This window comes from Delphinapterus leucas, chromosome 14 (assembly GCF_059928025.1).
Source record: "Delphinapterus leucas isolate spDelLeu-1000000601 "Yukka" chromosome 14, BTC_Dleu_Yukka2, whole genome shotgun sequence".
Lineage (NCBI taxonomy): Eukaryota > Metazoa > Chordata > Mammalia > Artiodactyla > Monodontidae > Delphinapterus > Delphinapterus leucas.
The window spans coordinates 72,995,790-73,017,738 of NC_143142.1; the positions used below are offsets into that span (position 1 = coordinate 72,995,790).

The 21,949-nt window shown below is 43.5% G+C and overlaps 1 protein-coding gene across 3 annotated transcripts in view; it reads right to left on the bottom strand.

Annotated features, from left to right (window-relative positions):
* The window catches only part of ATP8B1 (ATPase phospholipid transporting 8B1), a 112,828-nt gene that overhangs the window by 67,887 nt on the left and 22,992 nt on the right, over window positions 1-21,949 (bottom strand). Inside the window, exon 2 of one of the 3 annotated variants that reach the window (XM_030762026.2) lies at window positions 4,822-4,944. The exons of the other annotated variants lie outside the window; for them this stretch is intronic. The gene's annotated coding sequence lies outside the window, so the exon portion shown is untranslated. The remainder of the gene's footprint in view (window positions 1-4,821; window positions 4,945-21,949) is intronic. 3 annotated transcript variants of the gene reach the window in all.

Consider the following 21,949-nt stretch of genomic DNA (forward strand, 5'->3'; position numbering starts at 1 on the left):
GGGAACTAAGATCCCACGTGCTGCAGGGCAATGAAGCCCGTGTGCCACAACTAGAGAGCCCGCGTGCCACAACTAGAGAGCCCCCATGCTGCAACTACTGAGCCCATGCACTCTGGAGCCCGCACACCACAACTAGAGAAGCCCGTGTGCCACAACTACAGAGAAGCCTGCGTGCCGTGACAAAGACCCAGCACAGCCAAAAAATAAAAATAGATAAATAAATAAATTACAACTCTGGCAGGCAGAATCTAAGATGCCTCCAATGATCCCACCACCTGGTGTTCATGCTCTTGTGTAATCCCCTCCCCGTGAGAATGGACTGGACATAATGCCTTGCTTTTTTTTTTTTTTTTTAAACATCTTTATTGGAGTATAATTGCTTTACAATGGTGTGCTACTTTCTGCTTTATAGCAAAGTGAATCAGCTATACATATATAATGCCTTGCTTTTAACCAACAGAATGGGGTGTCTTGTGCGTGATTAGATTATAAGAGGCTATGACTTCCTTGTTGCCAGCCAGCTCTCGTCCCCTCACCCCTTCCTGGCTTTGATGAAGCAGCTGTCCTACGGAGAGGCTCATATGGAAAGAAACTGAGTGGGCATCTGGCCAATAGCCAGCAAGCAACTGGGGTCCTCAGTCCAACAACCATTAAGGAAATGAATTTTGTACACGTACAGCATCGTGACTATAGCTAACAATACTGTATTGTATAGTTGAAAGTTGCTAAGAGAGTAGATCTTGGAAGCTCTCATCACACAAAAAAAACTGTAACCATGTGAGATGATGGATATTAACTAAACTTGCTGTAGTAATCATTTCACAATATATACATACATCAAATCATTCCGTTGTATACCTTAAACTAATGCAATGTTATAGGTCAATTATATCTCAAAAAACCAGAACAAATAAGCACATTTTTTGAATTTAAAAAAAAAGGAAAGGAATTTTGGCAACAACCACAGGAACCGGGAAGTGGACCCTTTCTCAGTCCAGCCTTCAGATGAGACCCCAGCCTGTGCTGACACCTTAACTGCAGGCTCGTGAGAGACCCTGAAGCAGAGGAATCAGTTAGGCAGTGGTCAGATTCCTGATCCACAGAAACTGTAAGACAACATACGTGTTGCTCTACGTTTTGGAGTAATTTGTTGTGCAGCAATAAATAACTAATACACATATCATTAATCACAAATAATAAGAATTCTATGGTAAGACACCTAATATGGCTGGTATTATTTCCAAGTAATTCCAAAGAAGAGTCCCATCCAAGAGGCAGCAGAAATCTCTATTATCCTAGTCAGTCCAGACACATGCCACATACCGTTTGGAATCTGCTCAACACTCTTTTTTTTTTTAATTAATTTTTTTTATTGGAGTATAGTTGATTTACAATGTTGTGTTAGTTGCTCAATACTCTTGAGAGTAAAATCTGATAAGCTGGATGACCGTTGTAATTAGACCAAAAAAACTCATGAACCAACAGTAATAAAACCTACCTAAAGCAGCCGCATAGCACAGGGAGATCAGCTCGGTGCTTTGTGACCACCTAGAGGGGTGCGATAGGGAGGGTGGGAGGGAGACGCAAGAGGGAAGAGATATGGGAACATATGTATATGTATAACTGATTCACTTTGTTATAAAGCAGAAACTAACACACCATTGTAAAGCAATTATACTCCAATAAAGATGTAAAAAAAAAAAAACCTACCTAAGATCTAGATTAAATTCAAATTTTATACTGTTCTAGAAACAATACAGTTCCTGTTCCTAGGACAAATGGGGTTATAATTTTTATTTCCTCCCAAACTGAAGCCTAGAAAACCTAGAAGCCTGGGATAACTAACACAAAACTGAGGGACCATTAATATCACCGTTGTAGGGACAATTCAGCCAGGGCCTTTACTCATGATAGAAAAGGCTTCTCTGGGTCCACAGCTTTATCCTCTGTTCCTGTGAAAGTCCACCCAGAGCCCTTTGCCACAAAGGAAGACCGACCTCCAGTTCACATCACACACCTCTGACGGCTACCATTTAAAAAGGTGCAGGGGAAACCTCAAAACTTTGACCTCTCGAGAAGGGCGGTTTTTTCCATTCTCCTGATAAAACTTAAAGGATTTCTTGGTGATACTGTCATCCCAACTCTGTCATGGGCTCCCCAGCACATCCTAGGAATGATGACTGCTTCCTGCTACCGCCAGGTTGCCCCTTACCGTTCACTCCTAAGTATTTTCACATACATCCCCTCTCACAATTGTCGTGGAATTATTCTGAGACAGGTGGCCAGGTGCTATCATTGCCATTTTACCAATGAGAAAACTAAGGTGGTTGAGGAACCCTCCCAAGTTTATTTAGCTCCTAAGCAGTAACATAGATTGGATGCAGGCCCCCTTACCGCATCCCCGGCTCTGTGCTAGGTGTGGTGCAGTACACACACCGGGGCTTCAGAGTGGAATTCAAGCTCCATCCAGGAAGCAACAGAGCCCGCTCCCCGACTGCAAGTGGCAAGTGCTTTCCTTGTCTACAGACCAACTTAGAGCCTCCTACGTCACAAGAAAAACGTAAGCAAAGGAAATGGAGAATGTGACAAACTAAAGCCAACTCTGGGGTCTACAGACAGGTCTCTCCTTCACGGATGAGTTGTAAAATTTTAAAAGCTTCTCCCTTGGGCTTCTCTGGTGGCGCAGTGGTTGAGAGTCCGCCTGCCGATGCAGGGGACACGGGTTCGTGCCCCGGTCCGGGAAGATCCCACATGCCGTGGAGCGGCTAGGCCCGTGAGCCATGGCCGCTGAGCCTGCGCGTCCGGAGCCTGTGCTCCACAACGGGAGAGGCCACAACAGTGAGAGGCCCGTGTACCGCAAAAAAAAAAAAAAAAAAAGCTTCTCCCTTTATGTCACATTAGAGTGTATGGAAATCAATAATCATTTCCTAGCTGTTATGAGCTGGGCAATGTGTGTGGGAATCACAGAGGGGAGCAAGAACGCTGCATGGATGGGAGAGACATTTTCAGGAATGAGGAACAGGTAGAGTGAAAACAGCGGCAGGAAAGTAAATATAAGGCACCTGCCCGGCTGAAAGATTTAGGGGGGATCGGGGCAGCGCTCATGAAAGGCTGGTTGGAGTCATCTTCCCCCGCCTACGAGGACCTGACAAGGCTTTATTCCAGGCAGTGGACAGAAGCACTGAACGTATCTGCAAGGAAAGACATCCGATCTGCCCGGTGCTTCAGCAGGATGAATCTGATAGCGGAGGGAGTGTGGGTGGCCAGGAAGGTGAGAGCCAGGCAGGGAGACCATCCAGGGGTCACAGTGGACACTGAGAATCTCCCAGGCACGCCTGTCACCGGTAAAGCCAAGCAGTTCGGCCCTATTACCTCTGTGGCCACATTCAGCAATAGTGCTCAGCGTGTGAACGTAGCCGCTGCCAGAAGGAACACAGGCCCGAAACAGGGTGGTGGCAACTAGAAAAATGTGTTTCAAATTAAGATTGGGTGGGGCTGCCATTCTTTTGTCTGGAAAACTAAGAAAAATAAACAGAAGACTAGAATGGATTCCTGCAGGATAATAATGCCAGAATTCCCCACAGGTTGACTTTGGAGCACAGCTTCAATCCACAGTGTGTTTTGATAATAAATACTGAAAGTTACCAGGACAAAAACATTGTTATTTTTACATTCAGGCGTCATCCTTACTTGTTAGGGACAATGGTCCCATTTTAACTTCATTACTATTGCCTCTGTGATTAGGTTTTTCACTTCTATTCGTGCTTAAATAATATAAGATCATTGGGGCTTTATATCTGACAGTTGCCTGGAAGCCAAACCTCCAAGGTGAAATAAAAAGTTAGTCTGTCGAGTTGAATTAATTTTAATGTTTGAAGAGTCACCGGCCTATTGATGGATGGATGCAATTAACAGAAAGGTTACACTACAGGATATAGGAATCAGCAGAATCTTGCAGAACTGAATATAAATCTTAAACTTTTCATTCTACAAAGAGACACTTTGTATTCCCCATTCAGATTCAATAGGAACTGCTTGTTTGAATAAAAGGAAAGAAAAAGGCCTGATGTAACAAGTAAATGGGAACACACACAGGAAAAGATTACTCTTACTAGCAATCAAAGAGGGGCAAACTGATGAAAACGTAAGACACCATTTTATGCCTATTAAGTTAACAATATTCAATCTAGTGCTGGGCAGTTGTAAAGCTGAGTGAATTCCCTCTCTCTCTCTCTCTCTCACACACACACTCACACACACACACACACACAGGCCTCCTGCTGCTGACATTGAAATTGGTACATTCCAATGGAAAACAATATAGCAACACTTTATGTCCCAATAACACTAAAGATATTTATAACATGTGACCCAATAATCTCATTTATAGAAACATTTCCAACAGAAACAATTCAACAAGTAAAATAACTCTATTCACAGAAAAATTTTGGATTGTTGTCGTCAGCTGTATAAAGCAGGAATAGAAACCATCTGAAAGTCCATCAGGATAATGGTTTTATAAATTATTATCTTAGAGTATCCATTAAAAATGACAGTCCTAGAAACATACGAAATGCTTTAAATACAACATTAAATTGGGGGAAAGACAGAAATCATAATTGTGTCCTATTACTGCAGCTTTGTAAATAACACATACATGTGTGTTTTGGAAAAGCATTTTTGCTCTGGAAGAAGAAACCCACTGTGTGTTTTTCTTCTAAAGTAATCAACAATTGATAATACCTACCCACCCTTACATCTGAAGACCGTTCAGCAGTCACTTATGTGCTGGGCTCATTTCATGAAATCCTCACAACATACCTAAAAAGCAGGTGTTATCTTTTTTTGCAGGCTTTGTAGAGGTTAGGTGACTCCTCCAGGGTCACAGAATGAGATTTCAACAAGGTGTGTTTGCCCCCAAATCTCTTAAGATTTGTCACAGAGCTGTTTAAAGGGAGAGAAAAGATGTGTCAGGGTATCAGGACCATGCCCACCCACGCTTTCTTACTATCAATCCTATCTCTTTGCAAATGATTACAAAACCAAAAGCAAGAGCGAAAGCAGGTTGCTTTCATCCCGAGGTGGTCTGAGCCCTGAAAAGGGATGGTTTGCATGTCAAGGCAGGAGAGATGAAACCTACCTTTTTATCTTTCGTATCAACACACCTTCCCGGTGCATTAGCCAATATAAGATCCCAATTTTCTCCTAAGGATCATGAAATGCCATGAAATCTAGTCTGGGCCCATTTTTTCCCTTACAGCCCTCTGTGCCAATGGAGACCCCAAACTATCGACCTTCACTAAACTTCCGGGCTTCACGCAATAAAAACAACAGATCTCAAGAGCCCTGGACAGAGGTCCAGTGACAAAATGATTTAAAATGTTAGTTGTTCCTCATCCCATCATAATAGACATCCGAAAGGTCTGTGGCCTCAACTGAAAATACAAACTCCCTTGTGGTACCTTTTTATATGTAAAGATGTTTTATATTTTCCAAATATTCATCTGTAAATATGTTTCAAGGTTTAAATAGACAGTACGTATGATTGATACATCAAGGATGATCAGGGCACCTACTTGGTATCTTTTCAAGACACTGTCATGGGGACTTCCCTGGTGGCAGAGTGGTTAAGAATCCGCCTGCCAATGCAAGGGACACGGGTTCGACCCCTGGTCCAGGAAGATCCCACATGCTGCGGAGCAGCTAAGCCCGTGCGCCGCAACTATCGAGGCTGCGCTCTAGACCCCACGAGCCACAAGTACTGAAGCCCACGTGCCTAGAGCCCGTGCTCTGCAACAAGAGAAGCCACCGCAATGAGAAGCCCGCGCATCGCAACGAAGCGTAGTCCCTGCTCGCCACAACTAGAGAAAGCCCAAGTGCAGCAACAAATACCCAAAGCAGCCAAAAAAAAAAAGACACTGTCATGGTTTCATGAATGTCTATGCCTGGTCACAGTCTTACTTCTCGGTCCATTTGAACATTAACATCTTCACAAATTCTGGGTCCCAGAAATTGAAGGGATGAAGGGCACAGCTGATACTTCATTACTGTCTCCCCTGCTGTAGTTAAAGTCAGCTTGGAGGACACAACTTAGATTACAAACTCTTCCCAGACAGCTGAATTCACACCCAAAGTTTTGCACCAAGATCATACTGCAAACACATGGTTAATATTTTATATGTCCCTTGGAAACACGTTTGGTTTGAACGATCTCCAGAGTTTCCTACAGATGGCCAGCGATTCTATCTGTTCTGGCTTTCAGATTTTTGGACAGGTCAGTTAACAGAAGTGTCTAAGTTTCTACAGATCTGATAGGTTTAAGGATTTACGAGAATACTTACAGAGCTTCCAAAGCTTCCAGTGTTTTCCTGGGATGATGGTGGTAAGTGTTTAAAGGTAGCTGACTTCACATTCTGTGTATCAGTCACTGAGCTGAGAGCTTGGCATGTACTATTTTATTTCATTTGCTGAGGGTCAAACTGTTATCCCCATTTTACAGATGAGGAAACTGACGTTGAGAGGTTAAGTTCTCTGCCCAAGGGCATATAGGAGGTACATGGGATAAAATTCCTTATTGAAAGTCTATGCTTAGTCACAACACTCAGTGCCTTAATTGTACCTAAGAGCATCACCATGGGGTAAGTTGGAGAAGAGATAATTAATCCAATTTATAGCTGAGGAGATGTATAACTAAGAGACACACGGTTAGCTTTGTGTTGGAGCTAGTATGGGCGTGTGCCCAGCCAGGATGCCCTCGACATCCTCGGATGTCTCCACTCAAGGTCTGACCTCTGAGGAAACTGAGCAAGGGGGAGGGGCATAAAATGGAGGTCACTACTGGTAAGCGTGGGTTCACCCTTACAAGAGAATTCCTCACTGTCACCTAGAATCCGGGTCTCTGACTTTATATGAAATGCCTTTTGCCCTCTGTTTACCTGGGAGGAAGAAGGTCCTTGGAGCTGCCTGGCTCCTGCCCTCTACCCCATCCAGCCCCCTACGCTGACAGGTCATGTGGTGTCCCAAAGGTGCCCCTTGGCAGTGTCCTTAGAAGAGCCCCTGGGGCAGAGGGGCTCAGTAGTTCAGCCGTCTCTTTTTTTTTTTAAATAAATTTATTTATTTTATTTTTGGCTGCACTGAGTCTTTGTTGCTGCACGCGGGCTTTCTCTCGTTGCAGCAAGCAGGGCTACTCTTTGTTGCGGTGCACGGGCTTCTCACTGCAGTGGCTTCTCTTGCTGTGGAGCACAGGTTCTAGGGGTGCGAGCTTCAGTAGTTGTGGTGCACAGGCTCAGTAGTTGTGGTGCAAGGGCTTAGCTGCTCCGCGGCACATGGGGTCTTCCTGGACCAGGGCTCGAACCCGTGTCCCCTGCACTGGCAGGTGGATTCTCAACCACTGCACCGCCAGGGAAGCCAGCCATCTCTTTTAAATCTATGGTGTACTGTAGAATTTTTATTTGAAGAACTATGGCTTTCAAAAACAAACAAACAAAAAAAGATAAAATGACCACTGCCTTGGCCCATTCGCCCAGGAACTAAGAATGAGAGATGTGTGTGATATCATGATTTACAGTAAGAAATACGTATTTGGTGTTTGTCCTGTTCCTGGGACAGATCTCCTAAAAACTTGGAATCTCCTAAGTGGTGAGAGTTACAAAAGTGTCTTCTGCTATTTAATGAGGTGACTTTAGGAAAGCACCTAGGGATTGGGAAATGGGCTACAGGTTGAATCAATCACCAATAGCAATGATTTAACCCATCACAGCGATGTAATGAAGTCCCATTAAAGCCCTAAAGGAGAGGTCTGAAGAGCTTCTGGGTTGGCGAACAGGCAGAGATTTGGGAAGAGGGTGAACCTTTCCCCATACCTTGTACAATGCACCTCTTCCATCTGCCTATTCCTGAGTTATAGTCTTTTATGATAAACCAGTGATCTAGAACAAGCAAAATATTTCAGTTCTGTGAGCTGCTTTAGCAAATTAATTGAACCCCAAAAGGGGGTCATTGGAACCTCCCATCTATAGCTGGTAGGTCTGAAGCACAGGTGACAACCTGCCACCGGTGTCTGAAGTTGGGGGGAGAGCAGTCTTGTAGGACTGAGCCCTTAACCTGTGGGGTCTGAGGTTATCTTCAGGTACGATGGATAGTGTCAGAATTATGTCGAATTGTAGGACAGCCAGCTGGTGTTAGAGAATTCCTTAGTGGTGTGGGAAAAGCACACACACATTAGAATTGGGTGCAGAATCGTTTAATGTGACTCATCCAAGTTCCCACAGCTAGTCAGGGTCAGGCTGCCACTGCAGGGACCTACAAGGAGTAGGGAGTTTGGTTAGCCCAGCTTGCAGGTAATGAGGAAGTGCATTCCCTGCAGAAGATTCAAAAACAGTAGCAAAACCAACTAAAAAGTCATAGTTTTTCTTACATTATTATTGCCATGAATGGATGTCAGTGATAAAACACTCCTCCTCTCAAAAATCTTTTTGTTGTAGTTCCTGCTCAATTTCAATAATATATAGGTAAACTAAAAAAAAAAAATACTACTTAGCTACAATAAATGTGGGATTCTATGGAAGCTAATTCTGAGAACTCCTGGTTATACGGCCCACCTGTCACACCGAAGTTCAGGTGCATGTGTTGTTGCAACAGCAGCTTTGAGGCTGGCTTCCAGCAGTAAGTGTCTTCCAGCCTCTGGTATTACATATGCCTGAGCTTCTGCAGCAGACTTGAAATGAGCAATTATAAAGACAAGAGACAGAAGAGTGACATGAAATTTAAAACAACCAATCACAAAACAGAATGCTTCCTTCAATTCCAACACCCTCTGTAGCCACTTGGAGTTTATATTTGCATTCAAAATTTAGAACAGTGAAACATACAGTGAGTTCTGACTTATCTCCAAAAATTCAAAATGAATTCTAGTTGAATAAAAGAAAACATCACTGCCTGGGTTTCTTTTCCAGAAATGAAAATTATTCTTATTCATTTCATTTCCTGATTGCTAACTGAAAATAATTCTGTCCTATAGAGAGGGAGGTTTTAAAAAGTCATCTGCATTGCATGTCAAATACTTGGGGTGCACCACGGCTGGCTGGTCTCCAACTCCTGGGCGTTAGCTCTGTTCCCCACATCATGCTGCCTGCTACGAATGTCACCCCAAATTCATATGTTGAAGTCCTAACCCTCCAGTACCTCAGAATGTGACCTTATCTCGAAACAAGGTCGTTGCAGATGTAATTAGTTAAGGTGAGGTCATGAGGATGAGCCCCAATCCAGTATGAATGGTGTCATTATAAAATCTGGACATTTGGACACAGAGACAGACACACACACAGAGAGACTGCCATGTGAAGATCGGAGTCATGCTGCCACAAGGAACTAGCAGAAGCTGGGAAAGAAACCAGAAACAGATCCTTCCCTAGTACCTTCAGAGGGAGCATGGCCTTGATCTTGGACTTCTATGGCCTCTAGAACTGGGAGACAACAGATTTCCATTGTTTAAGCCTCTCAGTTTATGGTACTTTGTTACAGTAGCCATAGTAAATAAATACATTGTTTCAATGTGTGGTTTTAAATTTTTAAGTTCCTTAATTCCTAGGAACAGAAGATGTAAGTTACAGTTAGATACTGCTTATTGTGTGTCTACAAATTCAGAATTCACCTCCCACATGACTGTGAACCTAAAAGGGAAAGAGGTGGCTAGCTTTCATAACAAATCATACACTTAAGATGTAAATGACCATGTTCTGTTTTCTCTCTCCTAATTACCCAAAGATAAGGCATGCTACTTTTTTGCCACTTAACTAGGTTACAAGTTATTTGAAGTGAACAACGGGAAGAAACAACTGGTATTTAATGCAAATAAGGGTAGGCTGCTCAAACAGGAACGACTGATGTAGGCCTCCTACAAACATCTATTCTGATGTGCATTTTAAGAGAAAACATAAAACCTATAGAGGTGTCCAACATTTATTAAAACAGCTGCAAAATGTTTTGAGGTTTTAAAAAATGCCAATTGAAAAAGCTTTTTATTCCATCTCTTAAAAAACATGGCCCCAGGGCTTCCCTGGTGGCGCAGTGGTTGAGAATCCGCCTGCCGATGCAGGGGACACGGGTTCGTGCCCCGGTCTGGGAAGATCCCACATGCCGCGGAGCGGCTGGGCCCGTGAGCCATGGCCGCTGAGCCTGCGCGTCCGGAGCCTGTGCTCCGCAACGGGAGAGGCCACAACAGTGAGAGGCCCGCGTACCACAAAAAAAAAAAAAAACATGGCCCCAGGAAAAAATGCCAATTCATTCTAAACTTTCTTCTCCCCTTGGTCAATATTTGCTTCCCTTTACAATCTCCGTGTACCTTTCTGGGAGCATTAGCACATGGTGGGGAGGCCTGCGTTGGATTTAGCAATACCTACCCCTCTCCCACACCTACTCCACCCTGAACACAAAGGCATGTAATACCGAGAGAACATTTTTTTTAAAGGCTGAAGTGAAATAAAACGTAAAACCACCAACCAAAATACATTTGAGTATTTTTTGCTCTTTCACATGCCAAACTTCTCCAAAGACCCAGACTTCAGCCCTCACCTCCTGCAAGGACTTGCTCTATGGACACAGGAAAATTACTTCCTCAGCCCAATTGTTATCATACTATTCATAACTTTTATCATACTGTTACTCAGGCTAATAAACTTTTGTAATAGTTAACATGCGACCTCACCTGGTTTAGGTGCAGGCATGCTATGGAACTCTGAGTTGAGTTGGGAAGATGGGCTGGGGAGGAAGCAGGCCCTGGGGGAGGTGTTCAGAGGACTCTCCCCGACACCTTCCACCCCACCTCTACTCTCCAGAGCAAACCCTCAACTGTCCATCATCAATCAATGCCAGGGATAAACTCCCAACAAGTAGCAAATCTCACTGTCCTGAACTTAATATTTCAACACAATAATCCTCCTGACTGCCCAGCTCTTGCAAAAAAAAAAAGGAAAAAACTACTTAAAAGCCTTTAAATACTACATGGATTTGAACATTAGATATCTGGAACAAATTAAAATCTTTTTAAAGCACATTTTTAAAGCACTCTGAAAAGACTATGCTCTGGATTTACGATGGGCCATTCCTCAATATCTGGGTTGTGACACACATACTCTGTCATCCTATAGTCAGTGAAAAGCCAAGCTACACTCAAGACCCAAAGTTGGTGTTTTGGCCACAAAACGGGCCACCTCCAAACACTCCTCAGCCAGACCTGCCTAGCAGGTCAGTCCCTGGGCTCAGGGCTGCCTACACTCAACCCAGACTCAGAGACCACACCCTCTCCTTTGCTTTTTCACCTCAGAAATCTGGCGATGGTGACTTTGCGTCTTAGCTTTCCAAAGTCTAAATGCCATGCAGAGAAAACAACGTTGCCCAACCCTGGTGCTGCTAATTCCGTGCGTGTTTGTGCATATCACGAGGATTTATCTTTACTAACGCTTGTCACGGTTTAGACACGCTATCAGTAAGAGAGGAATCATTCAAAAGAGATTTAAATTTTGCCATTAAGACCAAATACAAAATACAACTAACATTCAACACATTCTGAAAACTGAATCAATGACCTAGGCTGTCCTAGGTCAGATGCGGAAATCTGGGAGATTATTCAGGTTGTCTTCAAAAGCTACAGACAGATGGTTTCTGTCTGTTCCATTAGGGAAATGATTAGTTTTACATCTGCGTTAGCATTAGAAAGGCTATGGCTCTCAGCTCTGGCCCCGCTCGTCGTGGTTCCCCCCACCGCCCCACTCCAGCCACCTCCTGCCCACACACAGGGACACACTCACAAAGGCAGCAAGTCACTTTCATCCCTTTTCCTGATCCTCAAATCCTGATGCATTGGCTTTTTCATTTGCGAACAACTTACTGTCTGCCTGACCCATTCTTTGTATTCTGCCTTGTACTATGGTTGCTTTTGTTTCTTAAAAAGAAGTAAATTCCAAAGCTCAGGACCAAGCCCTATTCCTCTTATTTCCCAACTGAGGCAGGATCAAGGGATGGTTAAGGGCTTCAGTCTGAAGACAAAGAGACAGGGCTAAAATCCCAGCTCTACCTTTTACCACTCATGGGACCTTGGGGAAAATAGCCTCACTAAGTCTCCTCATTTGTAAAATGAAGGTAATGCCTATCTTACAGATCCTTGTGAAGCTCAATCTTGGTCTCAGGTAAAACCCCTAGCAGAGTGCACAGCACCTGGGACCCAAGTATCCACTGAGTGAACCATTTCATCAGAAATTCAGCAAGACAGCACAGCTATGAAACAATGAATAATATATTTCTCAATAAAACTTAAATAGTTTCTTATAAACTATTATAAGCCTAGAATACTTGTGAGCTGAAGTTTTCAAGTGAAAAGCAGAGTAAGAAAATAAAGGTAATAGTAACCTTCATATTTTACTTGAGAGCTTGCAAACAGTTTTCACATACCATTAATGGCACTTGAGCTATACAATGTCATTGAAAAGTAAATTATTTTTGGTTTGTTCTCTGAGATATTTCCATGGCTCAGAACAGTGGCTGACACACAGCTGACCTATGAATAAAGAACTACCAAATGAATGAGCTTTATAGATAAAGAATCAAGCTCAGAGGTCACTGTTGTATCCACATTCTCAGAGCTCATAACAAGCAGGGGACCAGAACCAGATCTTATCACCTGAATACAAATCCTGCATCCTTTCCCCACATCACCTTGTCTCTGGCCACTGGGGTAAGGTTTCAGAGAACTTTGATCATTTACGGCACTATATACTTTCTAGAGGATAACTCCAAGACCTCCTAAAAGTGGACCCAAATTAAACAAACAAAACTATCACTCTTGTACAGCTAGGCAACAGTTATAGTTAGTAATCTAACTACTTAAATGCATATTTTTGCTGTCCTCAAGTCTGCATAGCAAACAATCATGGTATGAAAAAAGTGAAACAAACAACTTTCAAAACCGGGTTTGATGGAAAGATCACTGGCTGAGTTTGCTTTGAAATAATACGGGGGAGGGAAGAAATAGAGGTATAGATGAAAGACTGTTGGCCATGGCCATGAACAAGGGGGGTTGATTATATGATTATTTCTATTTTTATATGTGTCTGAAATCTTCCTCAATTAGAAGTAAAGAAACAAAAAACGAGCCTTAAAATTAATGTATTACCATTAGGTCAGCAGCATATGTGTCCTAATTCGTAACACAGGCTCCAAAGGGACCACATGCTTTGTGCGGTCATTAGCCCATCTTGAGAGCTCATATTAAATAACTCACATGAAATAAGTCTTCTCATGGTCAAAAGCAGAGTATTGTTAAGTGAAACTGAATATTTCATATTTTCTAAAGTGAAAAGTGGATTTCACTGAATATTTCATAAACTGAAATGTCACAGAAAACTGCAGCATTTTCTAGGTTTGGGGCTGCCCTATTTGTATGATACCTGAGGAGGCATAGGTGCTCTTTGGATCCCTAAGAACATTTAGCATTTATCTTGCTTTTGTGCATTACAACTTTCAAAAAGAAAAGTTTTATTGGAGTATAGTTGATTTACAATGTTGTGTTAGTTTCTGCTGTACAGCAAAGTGTATCAGTTATACATATACATATATCCACTCTTTTTTAGATTCTTTTCCCACATAGGTCATTACAGAGTTTTGAGAAGAGTCCCCCGTGCTCTACAGTAGGTCCTTATTCGGTATCTATTTTATATAGAGTAGTGTGTATCTGTCAATCCCAGTCTCCCAATTTATCCCTCCCTCCCTCCCTCCTCCACCAACATTAGAACTTTAAGAATCACTTTTAGCTCAAATACTGTCCTTAGTTTTCTTCTCCTCTACATGTGAGTAAAATAGCATTATCTGCATTTCAAGGATGCACAAACCAAGGCTGAGAAAAGTTACAGGGAGTGCTCAAGGCCCACAGCTGGTTGCCACAGGGCTGAAACCGGAACCAAGTCCAAATTCTCCAGTTGCCAAAGTTATGTCCCTGTGCCATGACCCAGCAGCATGCTTAACATGCCCACAGCTCTTCCTAGTGCAGCAGTGGTGAAGAGCATGGGCTCCAGAGCCACACTTCCCGCCAGCTGTGAGACCTCAGGAAAGCTCATTAAGTAACACTGCTGTTCCTCAGTTTTCTTATCTGTCAAATGGGTACGATAATAGTGCCTGCCTCTTAGGGTTGCTGTGAGGATGAAATGAGCGAATATATAGAAAGTTCCTGGAATACAGCCAGGCCCAAAGGGAGGGTGCAGTAAATACTAGCCGTCCTAATTCTTACCGTGAGAGGAGTAAACATTAGAAGAAACGTGTGACCAAAGAAACGCTTCAGGAACAGCTAAGAAATTACTACAGCCCATGCAGGGCTCAAATTTACCTTCATTTGTTGAATTATTCATAGGGAGGGGAATACCTAGCTCGTAACCCGCCGTGCTCGGGCCGCAGGAAAATGTCACCCTAGTAGTGAGGGAGACATTAAATATTTTACTCTCCCAGCTGCTCACAACAAAGCAGACTGGGGTGTATCCATTACCAGCTTTTTCAGCTCTCCTGAGTAAAGGAAAAACATGTCACAAAACCCAAACTCTGGAATTCAAAATATAATCTAGACCACACTTCTTTTGGTCCGTATCTTTGCATAATGAATAAAAGTAGGATTTTTCAGAATGAGAAAGTGTTGTTTTCAGACACAGAAACTGTCTTTACATCTGACACCTCTGCCACCATACACAGTGTGTCTCTTGCCAGCAAGAGACACACTATACCAGCCAGCCCAAAATGGTCTCAGGTTGTTTATCAACAATGTGTAATTGTACATTGGAGAACCTAAGCTGAATGTACTCTCATATTCACATATTACACTCCCGCTGGAATTGGTTTATTAAACTGTTCCTATGATGGCATCCTATTTCAATGGTAAAACTCATGCATTATATAACCATGTCAACTTTTGGGAAGGGAAAAATTAGAACACAGACCGATTCTTCTCATTTTTTTCCTACCAAAATAAAAAACCTTGATAAAATTTCCTATGGTTTAGGCAATTTCACATCAACTGCTTCATCAAGTTAATCCTTGATTATTTGAGTGTTTAATGATTGATTTCTTCACTGTCTATGGATCCCCGGCCGGGCTGCCTCCCTGGTCAGCTGCATGGCCTCCCCTGTTTACACAGGCAAGCTCCCAGAGGGAGTTTCTAACTTTTAACTGTTTGAAGAGTGGGCAGAAGGGATCAATACCATTACGCTAATAATTTCCAGGCCTTAAATGCAGAGAATCCCTCCATATTCTCTTACATTCTCTATAGAGTCATAGAGCAGCTATCCAGTTATTTCCTTAGGATAGATTCTAAGGATAGAATAGCTGTCAAAAAAAAAATCTTCTCTAAAGATGGAGTTCTGTTTCTACAGGTTGTATAAGGAACATGTTGGAGCACTACTACATGTAGAACATGAACATTACTACATGTACAGTAGTAACATGTTGGCATTTAAGGTTTCATATGCCTTTTTCTTTCCGCCAAATTCTAACAAACATTTTCAAGGACCAACTGGAATAAATTCTACTGATCTTATTTCTTTTAATACAATTTATCATACAATAGGTACTCACTGTATAGGTTTTAATTGATCAAAGAAGTACATTTAAGAAAGTTAAGGAAGGGCCCTTTCTCTGACATTATCCTTAAGTTAACATTTCTCTTTCAAGTACTCAGGTGTCAGAAAACAAAAAATAACAAGAATTGGTATGGGGCAGGGATGGATTGGGAGTTTGGCATTAGCAGATGCAAACTATTTTATATAAGGAATGGATAAACAACAGGGTCCTACCGTAGAGCACAGGGAACTACATTCAGTATCCTGTGAACAACCATAATGGAAAAGAACGTGAACAACATACATATGTATATAGACATATGTGTATAACTGCATCACACTGCTGTACAGGAGAAATTAACACAACACTGTAGATCAACTATACTCCAATAAATTTAAAAATAAGTGTTGGTGAGGACAAGTTGGAACTCTTGTGCATTGCTGATGGAAATACAAAGTAAGGCAGCCACTGTGGAAAAAAGTATGGTTGGTGGTTCCTCAAAAAATTAAACACAGGGCTTCCCTGGTGGCGCAGTGGTTGAGAGTCCGCCTGCCGATGCAGGGGACACGGGTTCGTGCCCCGGTCTGGGAAGATCCCACATGCCGCGGAGCGGCTGGGCCCGTGAGCCATGGCCGCTGAGCCTGCGCGTCCGGAGCCTGTGCTCCGCAACAGGAGAGGCCACAACAGTGAGAGGCCCGCGTACTGCAAAAAGAAAAACAAAAAAAAAACAAAAATTAAACATAGAATTACCGGACAATCCAGCAATTCCATTTTTGGGTATATACCCAAGAGCTGAAGCAGGGATTCAAGCAGATATACATACACCCATGTCATAGCAGCATTATTCATAATAGCCAAAAGGTGGAAATAACCTAAGTGTCCATCAATGGATGAATGGATACATTCTGGCATATCATATAATGGAATATTATTCTACCTTAAAAGGAAATACTGATACACGCTACAACATGGATGAACCTCAAGGACATTATGCTAAGTGCAATAAGCCAGCCACAAAGGACAAATACTTTATGGTTCCACTTATACGAAGTACCTAGAGTAGTCAAATTCATAGAGAAAGATAGTAGAATAGAAAGGGGCTGGGGGGAGGGGATAATGGGGAGTTAGTGTTCAAAGGGTACAGAGTTTCAGTTTGGGAAGATGGAGAAGTTCTGGAGATGGGTGGTGATGACGGTTGTACAACCATGTGAAGGTACTTACTGCCACTGAGCTGTATGGTTATTAAAATGGCAAATTTTATGTATACTTTACCCTAATTTTAAAAAAGGTTCTCAGTTGTTCTTTATCTCCTCTGGAGAAAGGAAAAGAGATTTAAATTGGTTTCAGCTAAAAATTTTCTGACAGGACAAGCTGCCTAAAGCATAACCAAAGTATCATCTTTGGAGGTGTTTCTTGAGAATCTACTCCTCTGAGCCATGAGGTACGCTAAAGGCTGGGGACACAGTGTCAAATGGGAAGTCGCAGGTTCCTACCTTCACAGAGCTTATGGCTTAGCTCAGTGGTTCCCAAACTTTAGCTGGCATCAGACTCACGCGGAGGGTTTGCTAGGCCCAACCTTCGGAATTTTTGATTCAGGAGGTCTAGGCTGGGACCTGAGAATTTGCATTTCTAGCCAACTCCCAGGTGATGCAGATATGGCTGGTCCAGGGACCACACTTTGTGAAGCTCTAGTGTAAGGGGAGAGACTTATAGGTAAATAAGCAATTTCAAACAAGTGTGGTAGGTGCTATGATGGGGATACACCTAGGATACACAGCAGCAGGGGCACAAAGCTTTCCCCAGAGGAGATGCTACAGGAATTGACATCTAGTCTGAGACCCATAGGACATGTAGGAGTGAGCCAGGTGAAGGGAAGGGAAAGGGCATTCCAGGCAGAGGGCACAGTGTTTGCAAAGGTCTAGAGGTGAGAATGCACACAGCCTGATCTTGGAATGCAAGTCTGTCCACACGATGAGGAAAGTGATGAGAGGGAAAGTGACCAGCAAGAAATTGAGAAGTGACAGATAGTAAAAGCCATTAGGAGCCTAGAGTTTATCCTCAGGGCGATGTGGAGCCTTAGAAAGGGCTTTCAGCATTAAAGTTCTAAGGACTAAGGTTAGATCATCACATCCCAGGGAGGGCTTACTTCCAGCAGAGACACTGCCTGAGGGGTTGCAGACGGGGCAGCGGCACCTGTCCCTCTGATTCTTAGTTCATCCAACCCCACTGAAGCTCTAGCTCCTCAGACGGCCAACTGCTGACCGAGTTACAGGCTATTTCAGGTGGGAAAGTCCAAGTCCGCTGTGGCCACCTACTAGTAAGCCACCAGCCGTGTGAGGCTACTTACATGTAATTAACTCAAATGGACTTGAAAGCCAGTCCCTCAGTCAGTTGCACTATAGCCACATTTCAAGTGCTCAATAGCTATGTGTGTCTAGTGACTAGATACAGGACACTTTCATCCTCATAGAAAGCTCTACTGGACACACCAGTCTGGAAGATTTAGGCAGGACTGGATCTAAGACTCGGCAGGCATCTTGATTTTATTATAGGAAACCAGCCCACAACTGTTTTGAGACTTCGCTCATGAAAACACACACACATACAGTTCTAAATTGACTTTTTTAAATTACAGAGTAAAAAATTAGACCACTGGGAGCCCTTCACAATAAGTATTCAAGCTACAAATACCCTAGATAGCATTTACATAAGGAGCTACAAGGAATACTTTTTCCAAGCCGATAAGAAGAATCCTAAAATCACACTTATTCTCCAAAGCCATTTTGAAATCCTCAAAATAACTGGCCAAGGGAATTGAGGGAGGATAATACACCCTAGATTAAAGTTCTAAAAGGCCGTTTTTACTGCTTAGGTGCCAAAAAAGTCAAGCTTTTACAGCTTCTTCTCTATTGCGTATTTTACCCACCTAATTCGATTCACAGGATTCTTAATATTACATTGCTAATCCTCACCCTAAGTTCTAAAAATAAACGGCAAACGGTATTGCCTGCCAAGGTGGTAACAAACCCCAAGCCAAGGACAGAACTGGAAATTGATGCACGGAGGGAATGCGTTATGCTGTAAAATGAAACACACGCCCGGAGAAAGGTTTAACCCTTGAACTGACCATAACAGCCATCAGTTTTAGCCACTTAAAAAGCGCAAGAAGCCAGAGGTGGGTGATGATTTCTGCAAATAAAAATACAGAGATGGGACTTCCCTGGTGGTCCAGTGGGTAAGACTCCACGCTGCCAATGCAGGGGGCCTGGGTTTGATCCCTGGTTGGGGAACTAGATCCCGCACGCACCACAACTAAGAGTCTGCACGCTGCAACTAAGAAGTCCGCATGCTGCAACTAAGACCCGGCGCAGCCAAAATAAATAAATAAACACATAAATTTAAAAACAAAACAGAGATGTTTTTATTTTCTCAGCTGGGAAACTGACCAGGATGTAACTGACCAGCCTGAGTAGAGAGGCAATGGCCAAGATCCCACTCTCCAAACCCCCCCGTTAGAATCTGGTGGGCGAGTTCCCAGTGAAGAACTGGGTCCTTCCAGGTTGTCTGAGTGTTCTGGTCCTGATGCCAAGGGACGGGGGCTTTGAGGAGTGTACCTAGGCAGCCCACATGTAGCCCCTTTGTTCCCCATTCTCCGGGACCAGGCATGTCACAAAGAAACAGGAGCTGGTGTCTGCGTTGCTCAAAACAACTCAATAGCCCAGGAGAGCCCAGCCAACCCCTAACCCCACCCCCAGCCCTCTTTTCCGACAGCCTACATGCAACTCCCTCCCCCTCAGTGCTCTGTCTCTGCCTGGATCTGCCCTGTGGGGAGATGGAGAAGATCTAATCAGCTCCTTCCTCCATACTCCGTGATTAGAATCCTTCCTCAGGTTAAAACCAGTTTCTCTAGAGCCCTTCCAGGAATGCCCATGAGACTTTCTACAACAAGCCACCATGAATGGGAGGCCATTTATTTACCAATTCCTGGCTTAGTTAAAATCAGGAACAACCAGCAAGAAACGGTGTAAGGCTCCTTGAGGGTGCTGGGGTAAAGCAAAAGGCAGTTAGTATGTGGATTATCTCAAGTGGCAAGAAAAAGCCAGAGAGGATCCCGGAATAGACAGTCAGGATGGGAGTTGGAGAAGAAAACTAACTCACAAGGAGCCCCGTGCTTATAGCATTCCAGACGCATAGCAAATGGCATATATTCTCCAAGAATTGTTTATTTGTAATTCTGATTGAATAATGTATTAATGATAACACTAGCCAGCATTTATTGAACCTTTGTGCCAGGTTCTGTTCCAACCGCTCACACGCATAAATGCATATAAAGCTCACAAAGACCCAGTGAGGTCGGTCCTGTTATCCCCATTTTACAGATGAACACACTGAGGCCAAGACACTCACCCAGGATCTCACAACCAATACACAGTAGAACCTAGAAGCAAATCTAGTCAGTTTGGTTCCAGCATCCTGCTCATAAAGCCATCATGCCGAGAACTTTTTCTTGTTCTCAGGCAGAATTGCCTTAGCCCAGCAGTCCTCCCAAAGTACCCTACCCACCCATGCTGCCTACATTCTAAGATTTTAGTTTATTGTCTGGAAATAAGGTGGGATCTTCCCAGAGTAGTCCTCAAAATGCACATTTGCCTCCAGAGGCCTGTGTTCTACATAAAATGATACCAAGGAACTTGGTCACCTTGTGCATTCATGTTTCTGTTCAGTTTGGAAGGCCAGAGGCCCTCTCTCCACTCCCCGTCTTCCTTGGTCCATGACCTGCGTGCGACACGATACTGCTTCCACTATGTCCAGCCAGCCCACTGTGAGAACAAGGGGCCCTCGGAGTCAAACCACTGAGACAAGAGCTTCAGGGGTGGGAAGGGGCTAGAGGAGGAGAGGCTGGGATGGGGACTTGAGATTAACCAGCCAGCGGGGCAAACCACGTGTGAAGGACAGGTGTGTGGAGCCTGTCTCCTGCAGCAGACCTCAAGTGCATGGCAATATACCCACATGTGACAACATCTGGACATGTTAAAGAGAGAGAGACAGAAAAGGGACAGGGGACAGTCAGACATGGGTTATTTAGCATCTCCTCTCTACTAAGAAATGGACTTTCACTTTTATCAGAAGGAAATGTGGACTTAGTGCTGATACAACTGATGGGAGAATGATGGGAGAATTAAGATAGTAAAACTTTTTTCACAACTACCTCATCAAATCAAAACAGAGCTATTTCTGTTGGCGAAAAACTCCCTCCTTTAGAGGATACGTTAGTCACCCTTCACACGCTCAGGTGGCTTCACTGAGCATGATACAGCCCACCCCCAGCAGTGGACTCTGTACATCTCATATTTTGAGATAATTCCCTTCTGCGCCTTACTCTGACACTTCAATCTGCCTTCTTCATAATTCCTAAGTGATCTGAGATTACCACGTTCTCCTTACTCAGGCTTCCAAGAATCAGGCTGAGGAGTCCTTTTCAGGCATTTGCACTTTAAAAGTCCGATGTTGAATTTCCTTTTTAACAAGTGATGAGCTGTCAATGCCTCAAGAGTCTCTCAGGGGCTTCCCTGGTGGCGCAGTGGTTGAGAGTCCGCCTGCCGATGCAGGGGACACGGGTTCATGCCGCGGTCTGGGAGGATCCCACGTGCCGCGGAGCGGCTGGGCCCGTGAGCCATGGCCGCTGAGCCTGCGCGTCCGGAGCCTGTGCTCCGCAACGGGAGAGGCCACGACAGTGAGAGGCCTGCGTACCGCAAAAAAAGAGTCTCTCAGGCCACACACAGAGGGGCGTGCCCTGGGGTACTGGCCTCAATACTAAATTTTACTGTAATCCCTGACAATGGAAACCAATGAGCTGATCAGAATACATCCAGTTTCCGAAGATTTGAGTGGTATCAAACAAGATAAATTAGTTTTCCAGTAACGTCAAGAGGCACACTCTGTATTTTGCTTGGAACAACCAGAAAAACCAGATTCAGAAGGGAGCACAGCCTGAGGCCCAGAAATTCGTGATTACGTGGGAGGAAAGAGGCCTTTAGCTTTGAGACAAATGAGCCAGATCCTAGACCTCCAAATTCAGAAAGAACCTTCCTGCCATCTCCAATGTCACACTTGTAATTTCGTTACCTACGTCAGTGCTTTACAAAAAGAGTAACGATTAATCATAAGGAACAAAACTCATACAATGTAAAACTTCACCATTTCCTCTGTTAACCCCCAAATTAATGCAAGAAATTATTAGTTATATATAAAGTATATAAAGATACAGAGAGATATATAAAGATGTAAAGTACACATAGCATATGAAGCTTATCTAAGTATATAAAGTATAGAGAGATATAAAATACAGTCCTCG